At 40.3% G+C, this 14,680-nt stretch overlaps 1 long non-coding RNA gene across 1 annotated transcript in view; it reads left to right on the top strand.

Annotated features, from left to right (window-relative positions):
• Positions 1 to 14,680, top strand: part of LOC141277317 (uncharacterized) — a 72,523-nt gene that overhangs the window by 2,278 nt on the left and 55,565 nt on the right. The window contains exon 2 of the long non-coding RNA XR_012328477.1: positions 2,728 to 2,827. This is a non-coding gene — a long non-coding RNA (uncharacterized lncRNA). The remainder of the gene's footprint in view (positions 1 to 2,727; positions 2,828 to 14,680) is intronic.

Here is a 14,680-nt window from a genome sequence, read left to right on the forward strand (position 1 = left end):
CTAGGCTTTTAAAATTTTACTAGCTGTGTGTCCTTGGGCAAATTTGTTAACCTCCCTATGCCTCAATCTTCTCATCTGTAAAATGGAGATGGTAATATTACCTACTTCACAGTTTTGAGAATTAAGTGAGTTAATATGAGAAAAACATTTAGAACAGGGTCTGGCAACAGAGTGTCAGATACTAAGAGTAAGATGTAAGTGTTAGATACTATTTTTCTACATAATAATCCCAGCTAGCTGCAAAAGTGAAAGATCAAAATCTCATAAAATATAAGGGATTGGCAAAGAGCCATAAAAATAACATCAAGTATATGTATAATCAAAATCATAAGTAAAAGTTCTGGAAAGCATTCACTTCCAAAACAAAGCTGATCCAACCACTAAAAACCCGTTTTCTTGAATCTCATTCTTGAGTTATTCAGAAAACATTGCTGCTGTGTGGTTAGCTACTAAGGGTGATTTAGTCATGATTTTTTTATGTGGATATCATTTCTTTAAAAATTTTTGAACCAACATTTACTATCTTGAAATATAATTTTTTAAAAATTTACATCCTGTCTTATTCCATTTTCTCACCTCTCAGCAAAATGTTGTATTAACGGTTTGGCATTGGGAATTCCCTGGGGGTCCAGTGGTTAGGATTCCATGCTCTCACTGCTGAGGGTGTGGATTCAGTCCCTGGTCGGGGAACTAAGGTCCAGCAAGCCACGCAGCTTGGCCAAAAAGAAACAACAACAACAACAACACAATTTGGCATTTTCATGTAGTTATATCGCTTAAGGATGTATTTTTCTACACTGTTTTCTTATACTGACAGAGAAGTACATAGCATTAGAGAGGGGAAGCAAAAATTATTACATTCTTTTGTTTAAGGACAATAAATATAACCATTTTATATGTAAATAATTAGAATTTTGGAGTAGAATACAATAGAAAATTTTGTGTCATGCTTTTTTTCTTTCTCACGATAAAATAATAGTTTCCTATGTAGATAAACTTTTCACCACATCATTGTAGGTAATTTGAACTTCATTTGGAGGTGAGTTTTTTTCCTTTCCTTCTTCAGAATACATGATATTTAATAGTGCAGAAAGGTGGGCTTCTCATGTAATTAAACTCTCATTACTCATATGGACAGTGTAGGTATATTCCCCTTGATGTTATGAATGTATCCAGTTCAAAATTGTGGCCTGTTTTGGGAGACTCCATATTCACCAAAAGTTAGAACAATTCAAGTGGGTTGTCTCTGAAGTTACAGACAAACCTCTAAATTAGCTTTAAATTGGGAAGGATTCTTGCAGGATCTTGTTTCTGAATATATATCCTGGTGAGAGTAGAAAGTAAGTGTTCCCTTCCTATAACTAAAGGGAAGCAATGTTTACTTAAAATAACAATCAAACATGACTTTAAAAAAAGAAACCCACTAATAATTGTACAACAGGAGTTTGAAGCCTACCACCACCAGAAAAACAAAACAAAACAAAACAAAACCAAAACAGAACAACAAACCAACATCCAAAATCCCAAATATTTTATTGTCCCCTAGTGTGGTTAAATCTCAAAGATGAAAAAGATCGCCATAGTCTTTTTTTTTTTTTTTTGTGGTACGCGGGCTTCTCACTGTTGTGGCCTCTCCCATTGTGGAGCACAGGCTCCGGACGCGCAGGCTCAGCGGCCATGGCTCACGGGCCCAGCCGCTTCGCGGCATGTGGGATCTTCCCGGATAGGGGCACGAACCCGTGTCCCCTGCATCGGCAGGCAGACTCTCAACCACTGCGCCACCAGGGAAGCCCCGCCATAGTCTTTTGACTCACTATTGACTGAGACCAAACAAAAAAAAGTTAGGAACAGCCTCATTGTTTAAGCAATAGGAAAGTTGCTTGTGTGCCTGTTTGTTTTGCTTTTTGGACCTTTTTGCTATTGTTGCTACAGCTCCCCCAGGCTAAGCCTAGGAATTCGCCCATAGTTATTCAGTGCTTGGGTCCTAGAGCAGGAGTTTCGGATCTTGGGATTTGTGGAGTTAAGTCTGGGATCCTGGATTGAAGAGTGTGGAATTTGCTCAGAATTTAGCTGGACAAGCATAATTTATACACACAAACATGTGCATTAATAAACTGTAGTAGATACCTTGATAGTTGTAGAACATACAGAAAAAATAATAGAGCCCAGAGGAAAATTCTGGAGGCAACTCCTTTTGTCTGTGGTAGTCTTGCTGGGGATGAAGTGTCTAGAAATGCCCCTACTTTTACCCTGCTGTCTTATTTTTCACTTTTCTTCCTGATTTCACATTTTTTGTGAGGTGTTTGACAGTGTGGTATGAGCAGAACGTTAGTATCAGGTTTTCAAAGATGTGTAATTTGATCTTAGTTTACAACTATACCCAGAATGGCCGAAAGTGTGGAAAATGGTGTAGCCAGTCTAGATGTTTCTACATCTATGTCTGAGCCAGAACGCTCCTGGCAGCCTATAGGAAATTATCGTATTGTATCTAAAAGGGTAAGCGGAGACCCTGTCTCCAGTGTTCTGTAGGATTCCCAGAGCTTGTTGCTGAGCTGACTCAGCTGCATCCCCTTCTCCTCTCCTTACCCGCAAACTCAGGGCACCTACACGCAGGCTCAGTCCTTTAGCTCAGTCCTGGACCTTCAGGAGAAATCTGTATAAGATGGAATATTCCATGCAGTGATGGAGATTTTCCTCATATCAATCATTTTTCTCTTCCTCTGACAGAGCTTTGCATTTTCATTTTTCTGAATGTTCCTGCCTATGACCATCTGTAGAGATTATGAGGGAGAAGAAAATTATCTTTCACCGACTGCATGAAAGGCAAGTGTTTCTCTTACTTGTCCTCCCCTCTGTTCTTTGTTTGGGAAATGCTTCTGTACTCTTCTCAACTTCGGTTGCCTGACTTTGGGGGCAACTTTTTAAGTCAGCTGTTTCTTTCTCCCTTCTGTTGGAGGGTGCCAGCATTGGCTGGAATTTGAGTCCTTCTCCCGGGACCCAGAGAGTCCTGCGGACAGCTCACAAGCTATCTCTACTCGAGCTGCTGGCCCCAGCCAGTCTTGCCCTGGTGGAATGGATTTGAATGCAAGATCTTCCAACTGATACCTTTACTTGCTAACATATGGGTCATCGTTTCTTTTAGGCTGAGGAATTTCTGACTGATTTCCAACCCTCCTCCATATCGTTTCTTTTTAAGTTCTTTTTTAATCTTCCATATTGTTTTACTTTCTGAATTTGTTTTTTCCTTTCTATGAAATGAATTCTCTTGTTATAATGAAAATGTTTCATTTTCTCTACTTGGTTTTAGGTTCCTTGAGGGCCATGACTTTTCTTTATCTTGGAGTCATTTTTAGGATTTTGCACATAATTGATATTCAATAGATGTTTGTTGAATGGAATTGAATTGACTCTTTCATCTAACTTCCCACTAGGGTATTTGAGGTAAACTGAGAAAGCAGGTGTTCCTATTACTGTCTTTACAAAAATCAAGAGAAATCAAATTCGAAAGTTTGCTAGTAGGAGAGTTCAAAGATTAAGGCAATTGTGATTGAAGCCAATAAAAAAAAATTGTGTGATTTTGCTTATTATTTTTACCTGGAAAAATAAGTGTATTGAAGAAATAATCTCCAATGTATAGTTAGGAGTCTTCGAGACTAGCATTTAAACTAATTTCTCAGGGGCATAGAATCATTTTCAGATTCATAGCTGGAAGGGACCTTAGAGATCATACAGTGTAACCTTATTTTACAGGTGATGAAACTGGTATTTGACTCTACAAATGAGTTTCTCATATTCATACAACTAGTTAGTAAAAGAATGAAGATGGGGCACAGTTCTGCTCGTGAGGAGCCTGGCACTTTTCTCATTGCACTGTAGTTCTTTTACCATACTGTGGCTATTTGTACACATGCCATCTCCCCTCAAAGTGTCATTGGTTAATAGAAGACAGAAGCCATGTCTTTTTCATCTTGCTATTTATGGAAGGTAAAAGGTATAATGCTTGGCAAGTATGGCCGCCAAATGGTAGGTGCTCAATTAACTCCCTTTGAATTAATTAAATTCTTACCTGATGAAATGTGTTTCTTCTTGGCCTCATGTTCATGAGAAGCCACTTTTTGTTTATTCATTAAATATTTATTGATTACCTACTATGTACCAAGTACAATGCTAGTATCAAAATGAGAGTTAAAATGAAGATCTCCTTGGGGAGTGAGAAAAAATAAATGAAGATCTCCTTTCAGCTCTGCGTCTATATTAAAATCGTACTGTGGGGTATTAAATATCTCAGTTAGAAAGGGAAGGCAGTGAATTCTCAGCTGATCTACTTCCTTTTTATAGACTTGTTTGCATTGCATAGAATTTTAGTGCTAAAGAGAACTTAAGGTTACCTAAGATCACATTTTCAGTAAATGGCAAATTTGAGGACCAGAATGAATGTCATCTCCCTCAAAATGCAGTATTCTTTCCATTACAAAGAATTCCTTCCTTTCTTCTGCATTTTTGGAACAACATATGCATTAGTTAAACTTATGAGTGTTAATAAAATGGAGATGCATATTTCTTTTCGATTAGGTATCAAATGCCTGAAGGGGGTTATGGAGAGAAAACAGAACAACTGATTCTTAACCGGAAAACAGAAAATGTCTTAGTCATCTGCTTCAAATGATAGGATACTAGAGCCGGAAGTTTCCTTAGGGACCAACTGAGCAAGCCCTGTTAGTTCCAGATGAAGGTACTGAGGCTCAGCTTCACCAAAGTCACGTGGTAGGTTTCTACCAGGGGCAGGGCTAGAATACAGGTCCCTGGACTCCTCATCCATGAGGCCAGTGTTTCCCAAACTTCAGTCATTTGAAAACTACCTGTTCAATTTGTCCAAATCCACATATCATTTATGTTAGTATTTACTTAATATTTTTATTTGAATCAAGTTTTTTTGTTTTGTTTTGTTTTGTTTTGGTCATGCCTTGCCACTTGTGGGATCTTAGTTCCCCAACCCAGGATTGAACCTGGGCCCTCAGCAGTGAGAGCGCAGAGTCCTAACTTCTGGGCCACCAGGGAATTCCCTATTTTTAAAATTAAAAATTTTCTAATATGTAATGTATTTTAAAACTTCCGGGCTTCCGTGGTGGTGCAGTGGTTAAGAAACCACCTGCCAATGCAGGGGGGACATGGGTTCGAGCTCTGGTCCGGGAAGATCCCACATGCCGCGGAGCAACTAAGCCTGTGTGCTACAACTACTGAGCCTGTGCTCTAGAGCACACGAGCCACAACTACTGAACCTGTGCGCCTAGAGCCCGTGCTCCACAACAAGAGAAGCTACCGCAATAAGGAGCCTGCGCACTGCAACGAAGAGTAGCCCCTGCTTCCCACAACTAGAGAAAGCCCACATGCAGCAACGAAGACCCAACACAGCCAAAAATAAATAAATTTATTTTTAAAAAAACTTCCATTTACTTTTAAGAAAAAAGGTTGCCATTATCATAAATGGGAAACCAGTGTTATTTGCTATAACTAGAAGACAAACATAAAAATTAAAACTTTGGAAATATTTCTAAATTCTCCTTAATTCCTCCTCTTGCTGAAGGCATGGCTCCCAAGGTTTACTCTCTTTTTAAAGAGAGAAACAAGTATTAGAGACTCCAAATGAGAATTACTTCTTGATGTAATTAAAGACAATTGAAAGGGAGTCACTTTCTCTCTACATATTTTTTGTCATTTTATGCGGCAGCCAAAAACTGTTTTGTATACCACCAGCAATTCAAACTCCACAATTTGGGAAACACTACCCTGACCTATAATAGCATGTATTGAAAATGCATTTTGACCCTGTACTCTCATCCTTGGGTAACACTGTATTTTATAAACATTAATTGGTTCTTATCTAACCCGTGTCTTAAAGGCATAGATTGTATTTCTTCATCCCACAGAGGAATGAACTGAGTTCCAGAGAGGGTTGGAGAATTACCCCAGCACAGTGATAAGTTTGAGCCAGGGGCAAACAAGCCAGGTTTAAATTCCTGATAAAGATTTGGCCACCTTCCTTCCCTTGATGTGACCTGGGAATCTAGGAGTTGTGCAATCCTTGTGGCTTGCTCCACCTGTCAAGCAAAGGGCTGAGGAGGCTGGGGCAAAGACTGACTTTTAACTCAGTTTGGCCCTTGCCAGGTTAGCTCATTTAATCCTGCAGCAAATGTATCCCATTTCACAAAAGGAGAAACAGTTTCAAAGAGGCTAAGTAACTTTCCTCAATTCTCACACTCCTAAGAGGCAGAGCCAGACTGTGAACTCCCCTTCCTACTTCTTAAGCTCATGTGCTTCACTGACACCATGAAATTATACATTTGGAGACCTGGGTTCTAGTTTGATTTTGCCACCGTTCAAAAAATCAAAGGATCCTAAGCCATTACTATCTCTGCCTGCTTTGCCCAGTCATGGGTTTCCTTAGTTTTCTCATCGCCTCACAAAGGGACACAAGTGGATTCGCGTTGTAGGCCCCTCGTTCCATCTCTCTTCCCTGCATTAGTACCATTCGGCCCTTATTTTATTTTGCATCATTCTGTGACATGATTAGAGCAATGGCAAAGTTTGAGAAATTGGTTTAAAAAATTGAAATTCCCAAATTAATGCTGCTAAGAATCAACATAAACTAGACATGCTGAGAGAATTTATAAATCGACTTGGCTAGCTCCTAAATCTTACCAGGAAGGCCTTTGGTGAGGGGTTGGGGAGGTGAGCGGAGGCTGAGGGGGACCTGCTTGGAGGGAGACCATTAACAGGGAGATTGAAAGGGCCTAAAGTGAGGGGAGGGGGAGGAATCTTAATAAGCAGGAATTCAGAGGGATTTGGGATGAGGAGCAAAGCGAGGTGGGGATAGAGGGATGGCGGGGAGTAGGGGGACAGGAGCCGATGTGGGAGGGGAGACAGAGACAGTTTTCTCCTTTCTTCAGCTCCTTAGCCTGACTGCTCTGCCTGCAGCAGCCCCTGTATATATCTTAGGGTCTTTTCCCATTCCTTGAGCTGGCAGTGCCCTCAGTCAAGTAGAAGATATAGACCTATTGCTCCTTTTTGCTCCCTTTGGGCAGCAGGTCCTCCAGCAGCCTGATGCCTTGGAGAATATCATCTTCTTTTCACATTTCAGCAGGTCATTCATAAATACTTCCTCCTTCAACTTCCATGGACACCCCACCCTACAGTTCTCACACTGCCTCAGCCACGGCGCTGCCATCTCCATGGTCCATTGTATCACATATTTTAATGCATAAATTTTGTAAAGTGTCTGGGGAATACCTTCAAATGGGGAAATAAGTGTTCTGTCTTCCAATTTTATTTATTGAAATATAGCCAAAGGTTAATGGACCCATATCACATGAGGAGGTAGCGAGTGACATATCCTTCTTCTAAATGGCTTGTCTGATAACATCACTAATTTTGGATAATTCATTTACCATTTCACCCCCAACACAGCCTATTACACACACACACACACACACACACACACACACACACACACACACACAAATTCTAATCATTTTCTTTGTCAATAAATGTAAGGATTGTGGGTAGTAAATGATGTTTCAGAAGTTGGGACCCCCTCTGATATCAATGCTTTAAAATATTTTTAAATTAGTCATTATCACCGGAGAGATTCCAATTGTATTGATAGGCAATTTGAAAGCACAAAGAAATTATTTTCAGAGTCGCAGAGCAGGGAATAGTGAAAGTCCTTGAGTCAGTGAATAAGCCAACAGACAAAATCTCTCATTGTTTGCCAAGCTCTTGATTTCTTCTCTTGGAAAAAGTGATTTCAAACCAAAAGTGATTTCAAACAAACATCTCTCAAAGGGAATTAAAACTTGAGGTAGGTGAGAAGGAATTAAGAGTGTAGGTAGTCTCATAAAAGAGCTTGTCTTCAGGCCCAGACAATTCCCATCTCAGGAAAGAATCTGCAAATGTGACCATGACGCCAGGGTAGAAACTCTTTGATGAGAAGTCAGGAAGAACAGACATGAACCGAATTTGTAACTAGTGGAGGATTTTTACCCAGAGGGGTTGATAACAGAATGAAACTGACCTAGAGAAAGGTCTCTAGGAGGGATCCCTTGAACACTCATCAATCAGAAGGAACCACAGTCTGGAAAGTACATCATTTGGATCTCGAGTGGTGCCAGAGTTCAGTGGAAAAAGTCCAGAACTTGAAGTCTGGAATTTGAGTCTCCCTTGCTGGCGATTCACATGACTTAGGGTCCGCAGCCTGCTGTTCCACTCTTAGAAATGCCTGCTGAGTAAAAGAGAAAGTATGTGTGAAATGCTTTATGTCTCTAGAAGGAAAAACTATGTATAAAGGCAGGATAGTAATGTAATACTTTTCATTCAGCTCTCAGGCTTCATTGGACTCATTAGAAATTTATGTAGCTGGAATTCCCAAATGATTTAAGGAATAAGCTCTGAAGGATGGAGGAGCAGGCAGTTCTAAAATGGATACAAGTGAATGAGTTAGAGAAAACCTAACTATTTTATTGCTTTGAAATAGGACTAGTGAAGCTGCTGATATACAATTTGTTTTTCTTCTGCCAGAGTAGAACCATTTTCCATGAACTTTTCTTTATCTTTCTTGTTGTTTTCGTCCCAACCTTATCTTTTTTCTCTTTAAAAAAAAATCTCTCATGCATTTACTCCTTTGGAGGAGGGTATTGTTAAGGGGTTAACTACCTAACTTTTTTCACCAATGCCTTGACTTAAATTAGTCCTGATATTCCCAAATTATGTTTCTATATGTGAGCTTGGGTGGAAAATAATAAATGCTAAGGGAAAGGTCAAATTGAGGATGTGGAAGAATTGGCAAGAAGTTGAAATCCAAGGGCTTGAGTCATGAAAAGGAGATAAATGAGGCTAAAATATAATTAAGCCGTGAGAGGAATTAAAGTTTTTTCTTAAGTGAAAATTATTGTTTATGGCCGTCACTATACCAGTCCCAGAACTCAAGGCTCCTCAAGTCCGTGAAACATGGCTCTGAAAGGAGCTGCTTCAATGTATTATCTTGTTTCAATAACTTCTTAAATTTTCATTCATTTAGCTCACAAGATACAGATAGGAGAAGGCAGAGAGCTGGGGAGGAGAGACACTTGTTGCCAAGATTTTCTTTTTGTAGCAAATGAGTCTTAAAGAAGGAAGAGCTCATCCTCTTATCCCTTGAAATCTTACTGTTTCATATTCCTCCCCAAACTTGACCTTCCTTTCAACTTGTATTGGAACCTCTCCAGAACTAAATTCTACTGTCCAATTCAAACGATAACCTTTCCCATTTCCTTTCTTCTTCGTCTTCTTTTTTTTTTTTAATTAATTAATTTATTTGGCTGTGCCGGGTCTTAGTTGTGGCACGCAGGATCTTTGTTGCCATGTGTGGGATCTTTAGTTGCGGCATGTGAACTCTTAGTTGTGGCACGCAGGATCTGTTTCCCTAACCAGGGATTGAACCCAGTCTCCCTGCATTGGGAGCACAGAGGCTTAACCACTGGACCACCAGGGAAGTCCACTATTTCCTTCCTGTTTGCCTGCCCTATTACAAATAGGTGGCACAGAACTTGGCTTTTTATGAAAACTTTCTTGTAACAATGCTTATTTTTATCAAAATATTCCATTCAGCTAGTTTAGGGAGTCAAATGATGCTTAAAAAGTCTTCTACCAAAAGCAGCATCTCCGGATGCCCTTATCCTCACTTCCTGCCACCCAGAGGCAACTGGTCAACTGGTTAAATTGTTCTCTTCTGATGTCTACCTCCATATTTCTAAGAACAATGTGTATATTATCTCTTTTTATTTTGTCCCAGAGCAATTTTTATAAGTTAGGCAATTGTGAAAAGCTGAAAGATGTGAACAAGCTGTTTATTTGATCAAGTTTATTGTTCTTCAAATTCAGGCATTGAGTTTAATTCGTCTTCAAAGTACAAAACGTATATAACCAACCTGCAGTACACTATTCTGCATGATAAAGTTTTTGGAAGTGCAAACCCAAAGAAGATAATGCATTTACCCAACTATAATAAAATCAATGAAATACAATCAGCCAGGATTCAGCTGAAGCCTCAGAACCCACAGGAGCAGAAGGAGCAGAATGCACTAGGAGGTGCGTGTGTGTGTGTGGTGTGTGTGGTGTGTGTGTGTGTGTGTGGTGTGTGTGGTGTGTGTGTGTGGTGTGTGTGGTGTATGTGTGTGGTGTGTGTGTGGTGTGTGTGTGGTATGTGGTGTGTGTGTGGCGTGTGTGTGGTGTGGTGTGTGTGTGGTGTATGTGGTGTGTGTGTGTGGTGTGTGTGTGTGGTATGTGTGGTGTGTATGTGGTGTGTGTGTGTGTGGTGTGTGTGTGTGGTGTGTGTGGTGTGTGTGTGGTGTGTGTGTGGTGTGTGTGTGTGGTATGTGGTGTGTGTGTGTGTTTGTGTGTGTGTGTGTATCATGTAAATCATATCTAATCTTACGCAATTGTGGGGCCTCTTTAAGCAGTCTCTGTAAAGCTGTTGTGATCACACCTAATCCTGGAGCTTGAAGACTTCAGCAAAGACAGCCTGGAAGGGAAGATAGATATAAAGTAGGGAAAAGCAAGTACAACCTGGAAACTACAAGCATGAGCTAAAACCCCAGGAGGACAGACTGAAACCATGTCACTTCTCACTGCCTCTAACCTTGATGGTATAGATAGCCTGTGGGAGAAGCTGTCCCCTTCATTATATATCTAACCCAGGAGCTGAAAAAGCTGGAGAACGATTCAGGGGAAGATGGAGCAGTTGTAGGTCCAGCCACTGTCCCATGCCATCAAGATAAGCCAGCAGATAAGCAATAATGTTAGCTACAAAGTGGTTGCTTCTTGGGGCTTCCCTTGTGGTACAGTGCTTAGGAATCCACCTGCCAATGCAGGGGACACAAGTTCGAGCCCTGGTCTGGGAAGATCCCACATGCTGCGGAGCAACTAAGCCCATGCGCCACAACTACTGAAGCCCGTGTTCCGCAATAAGAGAAGCCACTACAATGAGAAGTCTGCGCACCGCAACGAAGAGTTGCCCCCGCTCACCAAAACTAGAGAAAGCCTGCATGCAGCAACGAAGACCCAACACAGCCAAAAATAAATAAATACATAAATAAAATTTATAAAGAAAAAAAGTGGTTGCTTCTTTGCTTCCAAACCCCAGATCTGTGTAAAAATGTATCTTGTAGTTCACCCTAGCCAGAAACATACAGGGAGGGAATTTTGAGTAATTTATTATCATAATAAATAAATAGTTCAGGATTCAAGTATGCATCCTGCCCCCTTACCAAGAGAACAATGGAAAAGTCATCTAACAATCCTGGGACCATGTGTACTTTGGGAAAAATGACTTGCAAGAGGAAAAAAAGAATAGTGGTATTTCATTCCTGGAAATTACCTAGAAGTCCATCATCAGGGATATTTGCCCTGCTCCTTTTCTACTGCCCAAATTAAGATAACTGCTGGATAAACCGAGGTTTCTAAAATTGTATTCCCTAAATTTTTAATAAAAGATAGCAGAGCTAGGCTTTTACTTCAGAGCCTTTTCATTTTCAATCACCACCTTATTTAAAAGAAAACAAACAAAAGGCCTCCAAATGAATCATCTCTGTAGTAATCTGATTTATTTTCTTACCTCTTGGCATTTAGGTGAATTGTGGTTTTACTTTTTTTTTAAGTAGGTAGGTTTAAGTTTCTCTGTTATCACAGTGGAATTTAAGAATTGCTGTTTACACTGTTTAACAAGCAAGAACAATGCATACTGTTCAGTAGAGGGTAGGTGAAGCTGGACACATATTAAATTTTGAGTATTAAGAAAAGTGCTACGGTGGAGCCAAGAAGTTAATGTTTTTAGATGAACAAACTGTTTCCATTTAGTATAACTCACTCTCTTTTTTTTTTTTTCAGGGAAAGTGTTATGAAAGGAAGGACTATACCTAAATTTTAAATTTTAATTATAAATTAAGTTTAGGTCTCCCTTTTTTCTCCTAAGCTATTCATAGATGAAGTTCATCATTCTTTCCACTGTACGACATGGAATATAAGCAACAGAACAGAAAAAGCCCCCCCAAACAAAAACCATTGTATCTGTTTCTCCCAGCTTTCTCCATGACAACAAAAGTTAGGAAAGAAAAGATAGTCATAAAAATCTCCACTACAGGAAAACTCGTCCAAAATAAATGTCTTTTTTAATAAATTTATTTATGTTTTATTTATTTATTATTTTTGGCTGTGTTGGGTCTTCGTTGCTGTGCGCAGGCTTTCTCTAGTTGCGGCGAGCAGGGGCTGCTCTTCTTTGCCGTGCGTGGGCTTCTCATTGCAGTGGCTTCTCTTGTTGCGGAGCACGGGCTCTAGGTGGCGGGCTTTCAGTAGTTGTGGCTCGCGGGCTCTGGAGTGCAGGCTCAGTAGTTGTGGCGCAAGGGCTTAGTTGTTCCGCAGCATATGGGATCTTCCCGGACCAGGGCTCAAACCTGTGTCCCCTGCATTGGCAGGCGGATTCTTAACCACTGCGCCACCAGGGAAGCCCCATAAATTATGTCTTTATAAAAATGAACTTAGTAGAAGTTGATCATATCAAACACAAAAAGCAAGCAAAATTGTAAACCATATAAAGGAAATCAATCTAACTTATAAAATGGCATTCAACCAGTCCAATACTTTGTATAAAAATTGGATAACTTGAAGAATTACAGTGATTGTGTCACAAAGGTAGAGGTAAGATGTTTAAATTACAGGAAGTTTTAAAAATAATTTTTAAGTGTTTCTGCTTCGGACAAATAGGAGTTATCAAACCCCTTTCACAGATTTCTTTTCTCTGGATCCTAAGGTATGCCCCATTTTTCTTGCCTTCCTGGTTTTTGGGGGGTTCTGGCAGAGCTCAGCCGCATGGCTCAGTTTCTCAGTGAGCTCATCTTACTGTGTTATGGGTATTGCCTCAATCATTCTATGCCTCAGTCATTCTGCAGACCTCACATCTCTGAGAGTGTTTCTACTTTTTACAATGAATACCATAGGGCATTCGTCTTTGGTTGGGGGGGTGGGGTCGTGGTGGTGGAGCTTTCCTCCACCATTTCTTTACTATATGGGTTTTCTATATTCAACAAGATTGTCATAAGAACCAATGTCTTCATTTATCCATGTACTGTACACGTTATGGAGTATGAGGCCCATTACCTGCAAAGATTTCTATAGATGCATAGATTTAATGAGCTCACCTTCCAAAGGCGCTGTATGTGCCCCTATTTGTTAAAAATGGTTGAAAATTAGAAGTGTTTCTGTGATTTTTTTTTTAGTTCGCAATGCCTCAAAGAGTGCATATGAGTTTTTAAAAGCCAATTTTTTAAAATAAATTTATTTATTTTATTTATTTATTTTTGGCTGTGTTGGGTCTTCGCTGCTGCACGTGGGCTTTTCTCTAGTTGCGGCGAGCGGGAGCTACTCTTCATTGCGGTGCGCGGGCTTCTCACTGCGGTGGCTTCTCTTGTTGCAGATCATGGGCTCTAGGCACGTGGGCTTCAGTAGTTGTGGCACACGGGCTCAGTAGTGTGGCGCACGGGCTTAGTTGCTCTGCAGCATGTGGGACCTTCCCGGGCCAGGGCTTGAACCCGTTTCCCCTGCGTTGGCGAGCGGATTCGCAACCACTGCGCCACCAGGGAAGCCCTGAAAGCCAAATTTAATAAGCAAATTGGTTGTATTATTAAATAGCAAAGGATGCTATAATTTCACTGTGAACTAAAAAACATACCACCAATAAAATTTCTGAATATCCCAGAAATATTGACATATAATCTTACAAATATCCTACAGAAGCTTAGCACGTCTCTCCATGACATCCAGGCTCTCAAAGATCAGAGCAGTTTGCAGGTGGGGTCTCAGTAGCAAGATGTCAAGGTCACCTAGGGGATTAACACCCAGAGCTGGACTCCTAGGCTAGCTGGCCTGCCCTGCTTTGTTCAGGCAATAAAAGTCAAAATGATAGTCTCATTTAGTTGGGCTTCAGCGGAGGGCGGGAGAGTAGGGAAGCACTCAGGGAAAACCTACAAATTCTACCATAGCCAGAATTTCCATTTATCCCTACTTGGAAAAAAAAAAAAGACAAAAGAGTAGCAAACACCTTCTCCATATGTTTCTCCATTGGTTCATTGTGCTCACTAAAACCAACTCTGTTTGCAGTTCTGATCCAGGATGCAGTGAATCAGCAAATTATTTTCTTTTTAATTTGTGGTATTACTCAGTTGCTTTGACATAAGCAGTGACATAACACTGACCATATTTCGCTGTGATACAAACAACGTCTTTCTCTGCTCTGAAGCTTTAGACTTCCTGAGCTGACTTTTCTAATGCAAGATGTACTTCTCAAGGGGAACATGCTGTGTAATCATGTTGAAATATTTGCACTGGCACCTTTAAAATCCGGTGCTGTCTTTAGGGCCTTTGTGGATGAAGCCTTGGAAAACCAAGACAACACCACTGTGGCTCTCACTCACTAGTATTCCCTTGTTATGATGAACAAAATTTCAACATATAGAGCAAGGCATAGACACAAAGGTGAGCAAATTTGGGTGTCAATATTAAGTAAATTATTTAGGTAGTTGTAAAACGAGACCCTCTTTTTCTCCTCCATATTGCATTATTTTCAAAGCATCTGAATTCCCAAGCTAAGAAACTA

This window comes from Tursiops truncatus, chromosome 20, assembly GCF_011762595.2.
Source record: "Tursiops truncatus isolate mTurTru1 chromosome 20, mTurTru1.mat.Y, whole genome shotgun sequence".
Taxonomy (NCBI): Eukaryota; Metazoa; Chordata; class Mammalia; order Artiodactyla; family Delphinidae; genus Tursiops; species Tursiops truncatus.